General features: G+C 40.3%; 1 pseudogene; it reads right to left on the reverse strand.

Annotated features, from left to right (window-relative positions):
• Positions 1-3,569: 3,569 nt before the first annotated feature.
• Positions 3,570-6,009, reverse strand: LOC133645933 (uncharacterized protein K02A2.6-like; annotated as a pseudogene).
• Between the last annotated feature and the right edge of the window lie 7,272 nt (positions 6,010-13,281).

The raw sequence follows: 13,281 nt of genomic DNA on the forward strand, positions 1-13,281 counted from the left end.
ATTTCTATGCTTTGGCAGTGATATCATTCGTTTGAATTTTCCTTCACCTAAAAAAGTGTGTAGCATTTTAACACAATATAAAAAGATACACAAATAGTAAGCAAGACAAAATGCATTAATGGGTATAAAAAGTATAGATACAAAAACGAGGACACAATAAAAACGTATGCTACCATACAGTATACCTGGTGTGTGTACGCTTACACTTCCCTTTAGAATAAACGGGAAAAAAAAAAAATCCAATTAAAAATATATACAATTACAAATGATTTAAAAGTATATATTTCAGTATTTTTTTTCAATATACATATATTTTTATATTAAAAAGTTAATGCAAATGCTAATTTTCCTTGAACTCTGACTCATTTTCTAGTCCAGTTGCTTGTTGGGTGGAACGCATGAGCAGAGTGGGCAACTGCAGACACTAAATTTGCCATGCGCATAAAAACACGGCTCACAAACGAATGGCTCACAACTTGCAATCGTCGGTTTTCATCGTTCACTTGAAAAGAGTCGAGTCCTTTGTGAATGTCTCGCATCTAAAATCTCAGATACAATCGTGTTGACTTGTGCAAAGCCAGGTAACATATAAATGTCGTCCAATAAGCGCACAGGGTCGGTCTTTTCTTTTATTCTATTTTACTAGAGGTAAACATGCTAGGCTAGCAGCTACTGTACACCACAGGCTGCAACTAACGATTATTTTGATAGTCGACTAGTCAACAATTAGTCGACTAGTTGGATAATAAAGTGTAGGCATATTTAATGGATAACATTTTTTCCATCAACTTCTAAATGCAGCTTAAGTTATTTTAGGCATGTGATTACGAACAACAAAATGACTCATTCATTTTATAATTATTTATTCATACTCTAACTTAGGCTGACCATATTCTGAAATCCCAAAAAGAGGACACATACATGCGTGCCAAGGCGGGCAGCACGCCAAGGCTGGGCTAAGTGAAAATTTACCAATGATACTCCAACTTGCTTTATAAATAATATATTTTTTTAAATAATGCATTTTTTCTCCTCTGTTGACAGCAGAGTTGGCGCTAGGAATTTTCAAAATGGGGTCCCAGGGACCCCATCAATTCATACAAATGGGGTCCCACAGTAAATTTTTTGGGTCCCACTTTTTTGTAAGCGTTTTGAAAACAAATGACACATGTATGCATTATCCTGTTGTATCTCACATTCTATATTGTGTTTTGGAATAAGGTTGTCATAAACGTTACTTAATTCATTAAAAAAGATAATACAAAAGAAAACAAATGTGTATACATATGTAAATGTATTCAGTTATAAACATTCATTCACTTTCTTTTTTCCGTCATGGATCTAAACTTTACCACTGCTGCTAGTTTTTTCTATGTTTTTATTTAATAAGTTGTAGGTGTATTTATTTCAGTATAAAAGTGTAAAAAGTGTTTTGCTTGGGTCATGAAATGATGATAATGGTGTGCCACGGCATACATACATTTTATATTTAACACTTAAATCTCTGGAGTCTACATCAACTTCGGATCTATTCCTCATTTCAAAATGTTTTAGTTTTTTTTATGTTGTTGTTTTTGTTTGTTTGTTTTCCGCCCTTCTTTGTCAAACAAAACTATGTTTTTTTTATGGCAAACACACAAAATATGCAAAATCTTCCACCAAAAATATTTTTCAAAGTGGAGTATTTGATGTGAAGTAATCGGAACCTTTGATAAGTCAATAATTCATAATAACACTGATTTTGATTCAATATTATGTTTTGAGCAATGACCGTTTGAAAGAAAAAAAACAGCTTTGTTTTATTAGTCAACATTGCAACTTTTTCTAAATTACATTTCACCTTTAAGCTTTTTTATTTCACTTTTGTTATGTTTTTGTTAATTTTAATAGTATTTTTAGAATGTGCCGTGGGCCTTTAAAACAGCTGTGGGCCACAAATGGTAAAAAAAAAATGTTTTAAATTAATAATTTGCGTCCTGATTTCAATGCGTTAAAAAGACACAAAAAGTGCGTTAACGCCAACACTGCTTGACAGTATAACAAAATAAGTCACACTTATATTCTGTAACATTCACAGTTTTGGAAAAAAAAGTGCAGAGGTAGAAATATTCAAAATAACCTCTTGTATATAATGTGAACATAAATAATGCCTCAAAACAAGTTAATTAAATTTAAACAAAAAACAGCAGACGAGCTCTCGCCCTGCACAGCTGTTTTGTGCTTTGTAATGTCGATATGGGCTTGTAGATCTTTATTTGCCACAGATACATACGTTCCTGCTTTGCACACAGTGCATTCTGCTTCCCATGTGTCACGGCCAGGACGAAAACACGAATACTTTTCCCGCAAATCATCCGTGAAGTTGCCTTTATGTTGGGCATTTCTTGTTTTCATGTCTCTCTCCACTCACTATCTCTCTCGCTCTGTGTCTCTGCCCCTCCCTCACGAATGTTGCTACGTGCACGCACCTTCAGTTTTGTTTTTTTAACCCCTTCTTAACTTAACCCTGAACGTACATTGAAAATACAGGCAACCCTAATTCAAAATGCCGGACATTTGAGGCATTTAAGAAACCCCGCCCGGACACCCCCGCAAAAGAGGACATGTCCGGGGAAAAGAGGACGTATGGTCAGCCTACTCTAACTGTACTGCTCATTCAGCTGTTACAAAAATGTAAATGACTATTAAAATGTTGTCCATTTAAAATAAAGGAAAGGCAAAATGCTAAAACAACAATTAACCTTGTTTACGTATTCAACAAACAGTTACAATAGCAGCAATGAAAACAAACAATAAAACACAAACTGACTTCCTCACAAAGAAAAGCATTTTTGTGATGTTTAAAAGGCTGCACATTGATATAGTGACTATTGATTAACTCTTGGCTGTTTTAGCACTCTAATGGACTCAATGTGTATAATTATATCTTTGATTAATTATTAAAATGTTGACTATTTAATAGATGGTATGTTTAATCTAAAGATACCTCCGCATTGGTGCCTGTCTGTCTCTCTGTGTGCGTGCACGATTCGCGTTTGTTAAAGTGTCTTTTTTGACAGCACTGCAAATTGACGCTGCTTTAAAAAGTACTTGAATTTATGTAGACAAAGTTTAGCTGGCTGATTTTGGCTAAAGTGAAAGTTAAAGTTTTTTTCACACAACTTCACCTCACTCTTGTTAGCTAGTTAGCAAGGTAGAAGCTAACAGTACGCTTACCGAGGCTGTGTCCCTCCAAATGTCCGACATCATGTCTCCGCTTCAAATGCTGGAGTACCACAGATGTACTGCCATAAAAACTAAGTCCGCTTTTCAAAATGAGCAAGGTATTCATGTTATTAACAAGAATAAGAGAACATATCCTCACACTTTACATGTTGTTGTTGTTTGTGGTTACCCGTAGGAAGAACCATGCCGAGCTGCATGAAAAACTTGGCTTTAATTAAGACTTTGGAGGACAGCAATTGTACATACAGTACATGAGAGAGTGGTAATAACTGATTTCCTATTGGGCACACCCTAGTGGTGTGTTCGAAAACTACAACAACAAAACAGTAATTTTACCAAATGATCTACACATGGCGATGCTTTTGCGAGTTACCCACTGTTGTATACTGATTATCATATTTCACCTTATCTATGTAATCACGAGAGCGGAGCCGACGGCGCAGGAAGAGCATAGCCGGAGACTCACTCGTCGTCATGTGAGGCGCATTCCTGTAGCTGAGTAAAAATGCCTCCACTCGATGTTGCAGCGTGAATGTTCCCCTAGACGCTTTCAATGAACGCTTCAACGTCTGCACAAAACGCTCTGCTTGACCGTTCGTGGCGGGGTGAAACGGCGCTGACCTTTTGTGCTTCACTCCGTTTGCCCGGAGAAATGCCCCGAACTCTGCCGCTGTGAATTGTGGCCCATTGTCACTAACCAGTGTCTCTGGTACTCCGTTGCGGGCAAACATATTCCTCAGGGCCTGTACAGTCTTCTCCGTCGTCGTCGTTTTCATCACCTGTACTTCCGGCCACTTAGAGTACGCATCTACCACCACCAAGAACATGTGTCCTTCGAACGGCCCCGCAAAGTCCACATGGATCCATTGCCATGGAGATCCCGGCCACGGCCAGGTGTGCAGTGGGGAGAGCGCCGGGTTCTTTTGGTTCCGTTGACACGTAGAGCATGTCCTGGCCTGCTGTTCAATCTGGGCGTCTAACCCCGGCCACCAGACATGGCTCCGTGCAATGGCCTTCATCTTGACCATGCCTGGGTGCATGTAGTTCCTTCAGAAGCTGCGGTCTCAACGCTGGAGGCACCACCACTCTACTGCCCCATAGCAAACACCCCTGGATCACCGTCAGTTCGTCTCGTCGCATGTAGAAGGGTGCCAACGCGTCATTCTGCCCAACTGTTCCAACAAACTGGCCTGACACTACCATACCTACTACCCTAGAGAGCACTGGGTCATATTTAGTTCCCTTCCTAATATCTTCACTGTCCACTGGGAGTGTCTCAAGGTGATGTACTGTCACCCTATCTACTGCGTCTGGCTTTTCCCCATGCGCTACCTGCAGTGGCAACCGTGAGAGACCATCTGCATTCCCATGATCTGCTGCTTTCCTGTATTGGATTGTGTAGTTGTGTGCCGCTAACACTAACGCCCACCGCTGCAGTCGTGCGGCCGCCATAGGTGGCGTCGCCTTACTGGGACTCAATATACTTGTCAGCGGTCTGTGATCTGTGAGTAGTGTAAAATGGCACCCGTACAAATAGGCGTGGAATTTACGTACCCCAAAAATAATTCCCAGCGCCTCCCTTTCAATCTTAGCATAATTTTGCTCTGCCTTGCTCAGTGTCCTAGAGGCAAAGGCTATGGGTCTCTCCTCACCACCGGGCATCACGTGCGAAAGTACCGCGCCCACCCCATACGGCGACGCGTCAAACGCTATCCGCAGGGGCAACCTGGGGTCATAATGCGTTAGCACCTGTTGTGATTGCAAATGGTCTTTTGCTGCCTTAAAGGCTTTCTCACACTCTGGTGACCACTTCCATGCCACTCCGGTGTGCAACAGCTCATGTAACGGGCTGAGCATGGTTGCCATGTTTTTAACAAAACGCCCATAATAGTTTATCAGGCCCAAAAAAGAACGGAGCTGACTCACATTAATGGGGGCTGGGGCCTCCGCTATGGCCTTAAGCTTCTCTGGGGACTTATGTAGCCCTTTTTTATCAATGACATGCCCCAAATATTCTAATGAACTCTTGAAGAATTCACATTTCTCCTTCTGTACTCGCAAACCGAATTTTCCCAATCGGCCCAACACTGCATCTAAGTTTTTTAGGTGATCTGCATCGTTCTCCCCAGTCACCAAAATGTCGTCCAGGAAACAATGGACGTTGGGGAGGCCCTGCAACACTTGGTCCATGACTCGCTGAAAGATTGACGACGCAGAGGTGATCCCGAAGGGAAGACGGTTATAGCAAAACATTCCCTTCTGCGTGGTAATGGTCAGATATTTACGGGAGCTTTCCTGAACCGGCACCTGTAAATATGCGTTCGCCAGATCTAATTTGCTGAAACGCTGCCCCCCTGCTAGCGATGCGAAAAGATCTTCTATCCTCGGAATGGGGTAGTGTTCAACACAAAGCGCGGGATTCAAGGTCACTTTAAAATCTCCGCATATACGTACTTTCCCATTTTTTTTTACAATGGGTACAATTGGAGTAGCCCATTCACTAAACTGTACTGGAGACAGTACCCCCCCCTGTTCCAAACGCTCTAATTCCTCCTCCACCTTCGGCCGAAGTGCATACGGCACCGCCCGTGCTTGGAAGAACTTCGGTTGATGCACCGGCTTGAGGGTTAACGCCACCTCAAAGCCCTTTAGTGTACCTAGACCTTCTTGGAACACCCTGGCATGGCTGTCTAGTACTGTCGCCATTGTGCGGTCTTCCTGTATGGGATGTGTAGCTCGAATAGTTTTAATCATTGTCCAATCTAACTTTACTTTTCGCAACCATTCTCGTCCAAAAGGAGAGAGAGCGTCACCCTTAACCACATACAGGGGGAGACGTGCCCGTTGTTTGTTGAGACGCACGTCTACTTTTATTACCCCCAAGGGTGTCATAACCTGCCCTGTATATGATCTCAACAGTAGGTTGGTGGTACGGAGGCGTAACTGGCTAAATTTAGCATTGTATAGTTTTTCTGAAATGATCGACACTGCCGCACCTGTGTCTAACTCCATTTCTATAGTTTGTCCCTCCACTTTGGGTCTAACCCAGATAATCGCTGACGCAGCGCTATCATGTTTAACGCTTTTTTCTACCTCCACTACATGTAAGCCTCCCACCCCATCTGAATCTGTTGTCTCTGGGTCGCTGGGCTTAGTCTCCGCCTCTACCTGATCGGCCCTCTTTTTGAATTTTCCTTTCGTTTTCTGTCCCTTTTTAACCACAAAAAAAATTGTTGTCTTCGGTCCCCCTTTATCCTCCCTGCACATACGAGCTATGTGCCCCCTTTTTCCACAATTGTGGCAGGACTGGTCCTTGTAAAAACATTCCTCAATTTTGTGATTTACTCTACCACAACGAGTGCATTCACCTTCTGTGAGCTACTAAGCTGTTGAGATTCACGTGCCACTGTTTCTATTGAAACTGCTAGCTCAACTGCTCTTTGGTATGTTAAATCCTTCTCTGTTAACAGCCTCTTTTTAATCGACTCACTGTTCAACCCACACACTAACCTGTCTCTTAGTGCATCCTGCAGGTAAGCTCCAAATTCACAGTGCTCTGATAATTTTTTTAGATCTGTTACATACTGTGTAATAGTTTCCCCCTCCCCCTGATCTCTCTTATGAAATCTATATCTCTCCGCTATCACTATGGGCTTTGGGGAGAAATGTGCTTGCAACAATGTCACAACCTCATTATACGTTTTCGTGCCCGGCTTCTCTGGGGCGATGAGGCTGCGCAGTAGACCGTACGTCGCCGGTCCCATCACGCTGAAAAACACCGGCAGCTTCCTCCCCTCATTCAGTCCATTAGCTGCCACGAAGTGCTCAAACCTCTCCACGTATGTCGACCACTGCTCCGTCGACTCATCAAAGGCGTCCATCTGTCCCAGGATGCCCGCCATGCTCGCAGGTCGTCCCGACGTGAGTCGTACCCCCGCTGCTATGCGGAGCTAATGCTAACAAAGCTAAGCTAACGCTAGCCGTCGATAAACTCCGCGGATTCGCCGCCACCCGCCTCTTAATCCGTCGGCAGGCGCATCCGTGCTCGTCGCCAATTGTTGTATACTGACTGTTAGTATGTAACACTAACAGTCATACTCATATTTCACCTTATCTATGTAATCACGAGAGCCGAGTCGGGAGCTGGTGTAGACGTTAGACAGCTTTATTGCCACACACCGAACGGAAGTTCAACCCAACATATATGAATCCACCTGGCACTCCCCCTGGTGGTCACTGGGTGTAACCATGCAGACAAAACATACAGCTCAATACACAACACCCACTTTCAGGATGGAAAAATTGTTGACCAATATAATTGTCGGTGTAACAGGTCTCACAGGCGTGTGAGTTCAGTAAAGAAAATGTTGTGTTTATAGTCTAACCCCTGGAAAACAGAGGCAATGTTTAAGGAGAGTGAAGACACGAACAATCTTTGAAGCTTCCCAAGTTTCCTCTCTTTATTACACATTATATATATTTCCTATAATCCACAATAACAATATAATTATTATTCTCTAAATTCAATATTACATTCTCAAAACACATCTTCTACATAGCACAATAGCTATTATAATGGTATATACTACTGTATATTCACATTTCTATATGGTGTTGTTACAGAAACATCTTGAGTAATAGACTCTTTTACACATGGGGAAGTATCATTTAGACATGAAATGTCCTTGGGAAGTATACTTGGAGTCAAACAAAATGTATCCACAACACTCAGTTCATTATCTATTTACAAATATAAGAAACAACAATAATATATTTACACAGAGAATAATATGACCTTGTGTGAGATAGAGATAGAAGAGTATTTCTCTAAAACACAAAACTATATATACACACTGCAGTGCTCTTTGGTTGGCAACTGCTCTCAACTGACCCACGCCTATGCGTCTATGCTAGCTCTTCTATAGAGCTAGCTAGTAGGGATGTGCGTATCGAGCCTGTGGTATCGATATATCGATACTCACACACTACTCATTTGGCATCACTTTTCTGAAAAAAGTATCGATATAAACCAAAAAACGGCTTGTGGGGGGTGCAAGCATCACTTTCAGATGTTTTTGATTACTTACTATGTGCTGGGACACCCCTGTACCTGGCAGAGTATAGAGCTGGCCCAATCACGTCACAGGAGACAGCGAATGAGCGTCGTCAACGTGCAACACACTAGGGATGGGCGGTACCACACTTTTAGGATTCGATATGATACCGATACTTTTTCCTTGCAATTTCATCGATACCGATACCGATACCATTAATTTCTTATTGGCAATTTTTGTCAGTCAAAAATATTATTACTATTGTTATTATTTAAGACAAATCACAAGACAAATACAGACCATTTATACCACATTTATTATGGTGATTATATAATAAAAGTAAAATTAAAATAAATAACATAAATATGAAAAATAAATTAAATATTATATATAATAATAATTATATATTATTTATAATAACAATTAGATATCAGGGCTTTCCAATTAACTGTCAAATCCAAATCACAAGAAGCTGCAGTTATTTTTTAAAGTTTGTGATATAATTAGCAATTAATGAAATATGAAACAGGCTAATGTTTTCGAAATGTAAGAAATCATGTTACAGATTAAAACCAAAATCACATTCAATCATATATTTCAAGATTTTCTTGGAAAAAAATAAAACTGTAATGCAAAGATGAAGAATCTCCAAATGTTATCTCTTTCTTATCTTGTTTTAAATACTCAAGCAATTTTCAACTAACAGTTAATTCCCCTGTGTGGAAATTATTTGAATTTAGGATAATCATTTAAAAGAAATAATTCAGTAAACATTACTAAAAAAACAAAAAAAACAATGCCTGTTTTAAGTCAACAATTGGACAACACTGGATATAATTTCCCCCTTCACCTGAAGTGTCTGTTATTAGTAGATTGTGATCGGAATATTGATAGACTTTATCACTACACTGTCAAAGGTTGGACGCTAACTGTCTGTAGGCTACCTGGATACACTTGGCTTTTTTGCAGACTTTCGTGCAGGGTCTTCTGCCGGGCTGCGGGTGGCGGTGCAGGTTCTTTCACAGCAGCGTGAGCCTGTCTTTTTACCAGCTCACTGTGGCTCTCGGGATGTGTGGTCTTCATATGTTTAAATAAATTGCTGGTGTTGCTGCTGTGTGGCACTTGTTTGTCACACAGTTCGCACCGTGCCGTGGCTTTGTCTACTGGTGAAAAATAACACCACACCACGCTTCGTTTTTTGTCTGCCATTATCGCGTCTCTGGCTTTTCCATTCCTCCGGCTCCCGCATCCGTGGCCGTGCTGACCTCCTGGCCTGGCTGCATCGCTGTCGGCTGGCTGTGTGTGTGTTGTAGGGATGTGCGTATCGATCCTGTGGTATCGATATATCGATACTCACACGCTACTCATTTGGCATCACTTTTCTGAAAAAAGTATGATATAAACCAAAAAACGGCGTGTGGGGGGTGCAAGCATCACTTTCAGATGTTTTTGATTACTTACTTAACTTACTATGTGCTTGGACACCCCTGTACCTGGCAGAGTATAGAGCTGGCCCAGTCACGTCACAGGAGACAGCGAATGAGCGTCGTCAACGTGCAACACACACACAGCCAGCCGACAGCGATGCAGCCAGGCCAGGAGGTCAGCACGGCCACGGATGCGGGATCCGGAGGAATGGAAAAGCCAGAGACGCGATAATGGCAGACAAAAAACGAAGCGTGGTGTGGTGTTATTTTTCACCAGTAGACAAAGCCACGGCACGGTGCGAACTGTGTGACAAACAAGTGCCACACAGCAGCAACACCAGCAATTTATTTAAACATATGAAGACCACACATCCCGAGAGCCACAGTGAGCTGGTAAAAAGACAGGCTCACGCTGCTGTGAAAGAACCTGCACCGCCACCCGCAGCCCGGCAGAAGACCCTGCACGAAAGTCCGCAAAAAAGCCAAGTGTATCCAGGTAGCCTACAGACAGTTAGCGTCCGACCTTTGACAGTGTAGTGATAAAGTCTATAAATATTCTGATCACAATCTACTAATAACAGACACTTCAGGTGAAGGGGGAAATTATATCCAGTGTTGTCCAATTGTTGACTTAAAACAGGCATTGTTTTTTTTGTTTTTTTAGTAATGTTTACTGAATTATTTTTTTTAAATGATTATCCTAAATTCAAATAATTTCCACACAGGGGAATTTACTGTTAGTTGAAAATTGCTCGAGTATTTAAAACAAGATAAGAAAGAGATAACATTTGGAGATTCTTCATCTTTGCATTACAGTTTTATTTTTTTCCAAGAAAATCTTGAAATATATGATTGAATGTGATTTTGGTTTTAATCTGTAACATGATTTCTTACATTTCGAAAACATTAGAAAATTTCATATTTCATTAATTGCTAATTATATCACAAACTTTAAAAAATAACTGCAGCTACTTGCGATTCGGATTTGACAGTTAATTGGAAAGCCCTGATATCTAATTGTTATTATATATAATATATAATTATTATTATATATAATATTTAATTTATTTTTCATATTTATGTTATTTATTTTAATTTTACTTTTATTATATATTGACCATAATAAATGTGGTATAAATGGTCTGTATTTGTCTTGTGATTTGTCTTAAATAATAACAATAGTAATAATATTTTTGACTGACAAAAATTGCCAATAAGAAATTAATGGTATCGGTATCTGTATCGATGAAAATGCAAGAAAAAATATCGGTATCGTATCGAATCCTAAAAGTGTGGTACCGCCCATCCCTACTAGCTAGATGCTAACACACTGTAGTATTAAAGTCTAACGGCACTAAAACATCAATCTCTGTTGCTGAACCATATTACATTTGAATTGAAGGGTGTTTAATTATCAAACGTTTACATTTGAGATATTTCACAACATTACTAACCTGGAAAACACAGGCAATGTTTAAGAAGAGTGAAGACACGCACAATCCTTGAAGCTTCCCAAGTTTCCTCTGAGGGGAAGGGAGGAAATACCCACACCTAAAAAGGGACCTACGGGTAACTACTTCACTACACATTAGTTCCGCTCTTCATTTCTGTCTTTACACTAACATGGATGGAAAACGGCTATAACCTTGGTCAATAAAAAGTGATCGACAAAAAACATATACATCCCACATTGTGAAGGCATCACACAGGCGACACATTTTGTTGTCGACATTTGTCAAAACTTGCAGCCCTACAAGCTAGTGTAACCCAACTGGACCCAGGACTTGAAACTGAGAGGTTGAGCTAAAAGCCCAAGCTGTCATCCTGGTGACCAGCTCTGATCTTATGGTTGTCATGGATGGCCGGCCTCCGTTACATACACTATGCGTAATAGTAATAAATAATCATTATAGTTGCATTTTACTTACATACAGTACAGGTCAAAAGTTTGGACACACCTTCTCATTCAATGCATTTTCTTTATTTTCATGACTATTTACATTGTAGATTGTCACTGAAGGCATCAAAACTATGAATGAACACAAGTGGAGTCATGTAGTTGAGCTTCAAGCACACCTGCGAAGTGAAAACCATTTCAGGTGATTACCTCTTGAAGCTCATCGAGAGAATGCCAAGAGTGTGCAAAGCAGTAATCAGAGCAAAGGGTGGCTATTTTGAAGAAACTAGAATGTAAAACGTGTTCTCAGTTATTTCACCTTTTTTTGTTAAGTACATAACTCCACGTGTTCATTCATAGTTTTGATGCCTTCAGTGACAATCTACAATGTAAATAGTCATGAAAATAAAGAAAACGCATTGAATGAGAAGGTGTGTCCAAACTTTTGGCCTGTACTGTACATTAGAAAGTATCCAGTGACAAACGTCTCTGGATCGTTCTCTGCGTCACGAGCAGAACTTAATGGACTCTTGTGATCACGAGGTGGCGCCAAAACACAGATTAACTCTCCACTTTGTAAGGATCTTTCAGCTGAAAGTTTGATATCTTCTTGGTGCCTGCGCCAGGGCAGACCTCACAAACTGTCGTTGAGCCTTTTTATTTAAGTTGGAAAAAGTCGCAAATAAAATCCTTGAAAGACTGTATTCCTTTTATAAGTAACAATTAGGGCAAGTGACGCTACTGACGCCTAGTGACCAGCCAATATACACTACGACATATCTCTTAAAAATATGCAATCAAGTTGACTGATTGTCGATAATAGACAAAATCTATCGAATCAAATTAATTTGAAAATCAAAGACAGCCCGAACAACACTACACATTTTTTTTTGCTAAATCTTGAGCACTAACATTTACAATGCTACAACTCATGTTGTTTGATCTTTGCCTTTTACCAGCTTTAATAATGTCAATATAAAAATTAATAATGAAGATAAGGCAAGGGCAATCTTACACACACAAACACAAAAACACACGCACACACACACACACACACACACACACACACACACACACACACACACACACACACACACACACACACACACACACACACACACACACACACACACACACACACACACACACACACACACACACACACACACACACATTATTGTATTTGTTACCTTCTTGAAGCCTATGAAAAATGCCTACCTCTTTAGGACCACCCTTTCTAGATATATAAAGGTTTGTATTTACAACATTAATAATATATACAAACTACTTTTTTTTTTAAATTTTTTGTTTGTATTTGTTTTTAATCTTCAGTATTTACTTCAAGTTATTACAGTATGTCTCTATATACACATTTATTTATTTATTTAAATTAATTTTAGCCAAAGGGGACGCATCTCAATTTCTGACACACACTTGTTATTTCATATGTTGACCTGATGGGGAGCACTTTTAAAACCGACACACAGTCAATTTGAAAAATCTCTCCTTTTTGGGACCACCCTAATTTGGAAAGATTTCACCACCAGGGGTGCAAATGAGACAAACTTCATTAGATGCAATGGTTTTCCGTATTGGGACCATGATTTATGGCCTAACTTGTTCATCGGTCCTCATATGGAAGGTACTTTTCCTTGTTGATGTCTAAAGAAGGATAGAA

The sequence above is a fragment of the Entelurus aequoreus genome, linkage group LG03, assembly GCF_033978785.1.
Source record: "Entelurus aequoreus isolate RoL-2023_Sb linkage group LG03, RoL_Eaeq_v1.1, whole genome shotgun sequence".
In the NCBI taxonomy this organism is placed as follows: Eukaryota; Metazoa; Chordata; class Actinopteri; order Syngnathiformes; family Syngnathidae; genus Entelurus; species Entelurus aequoreus.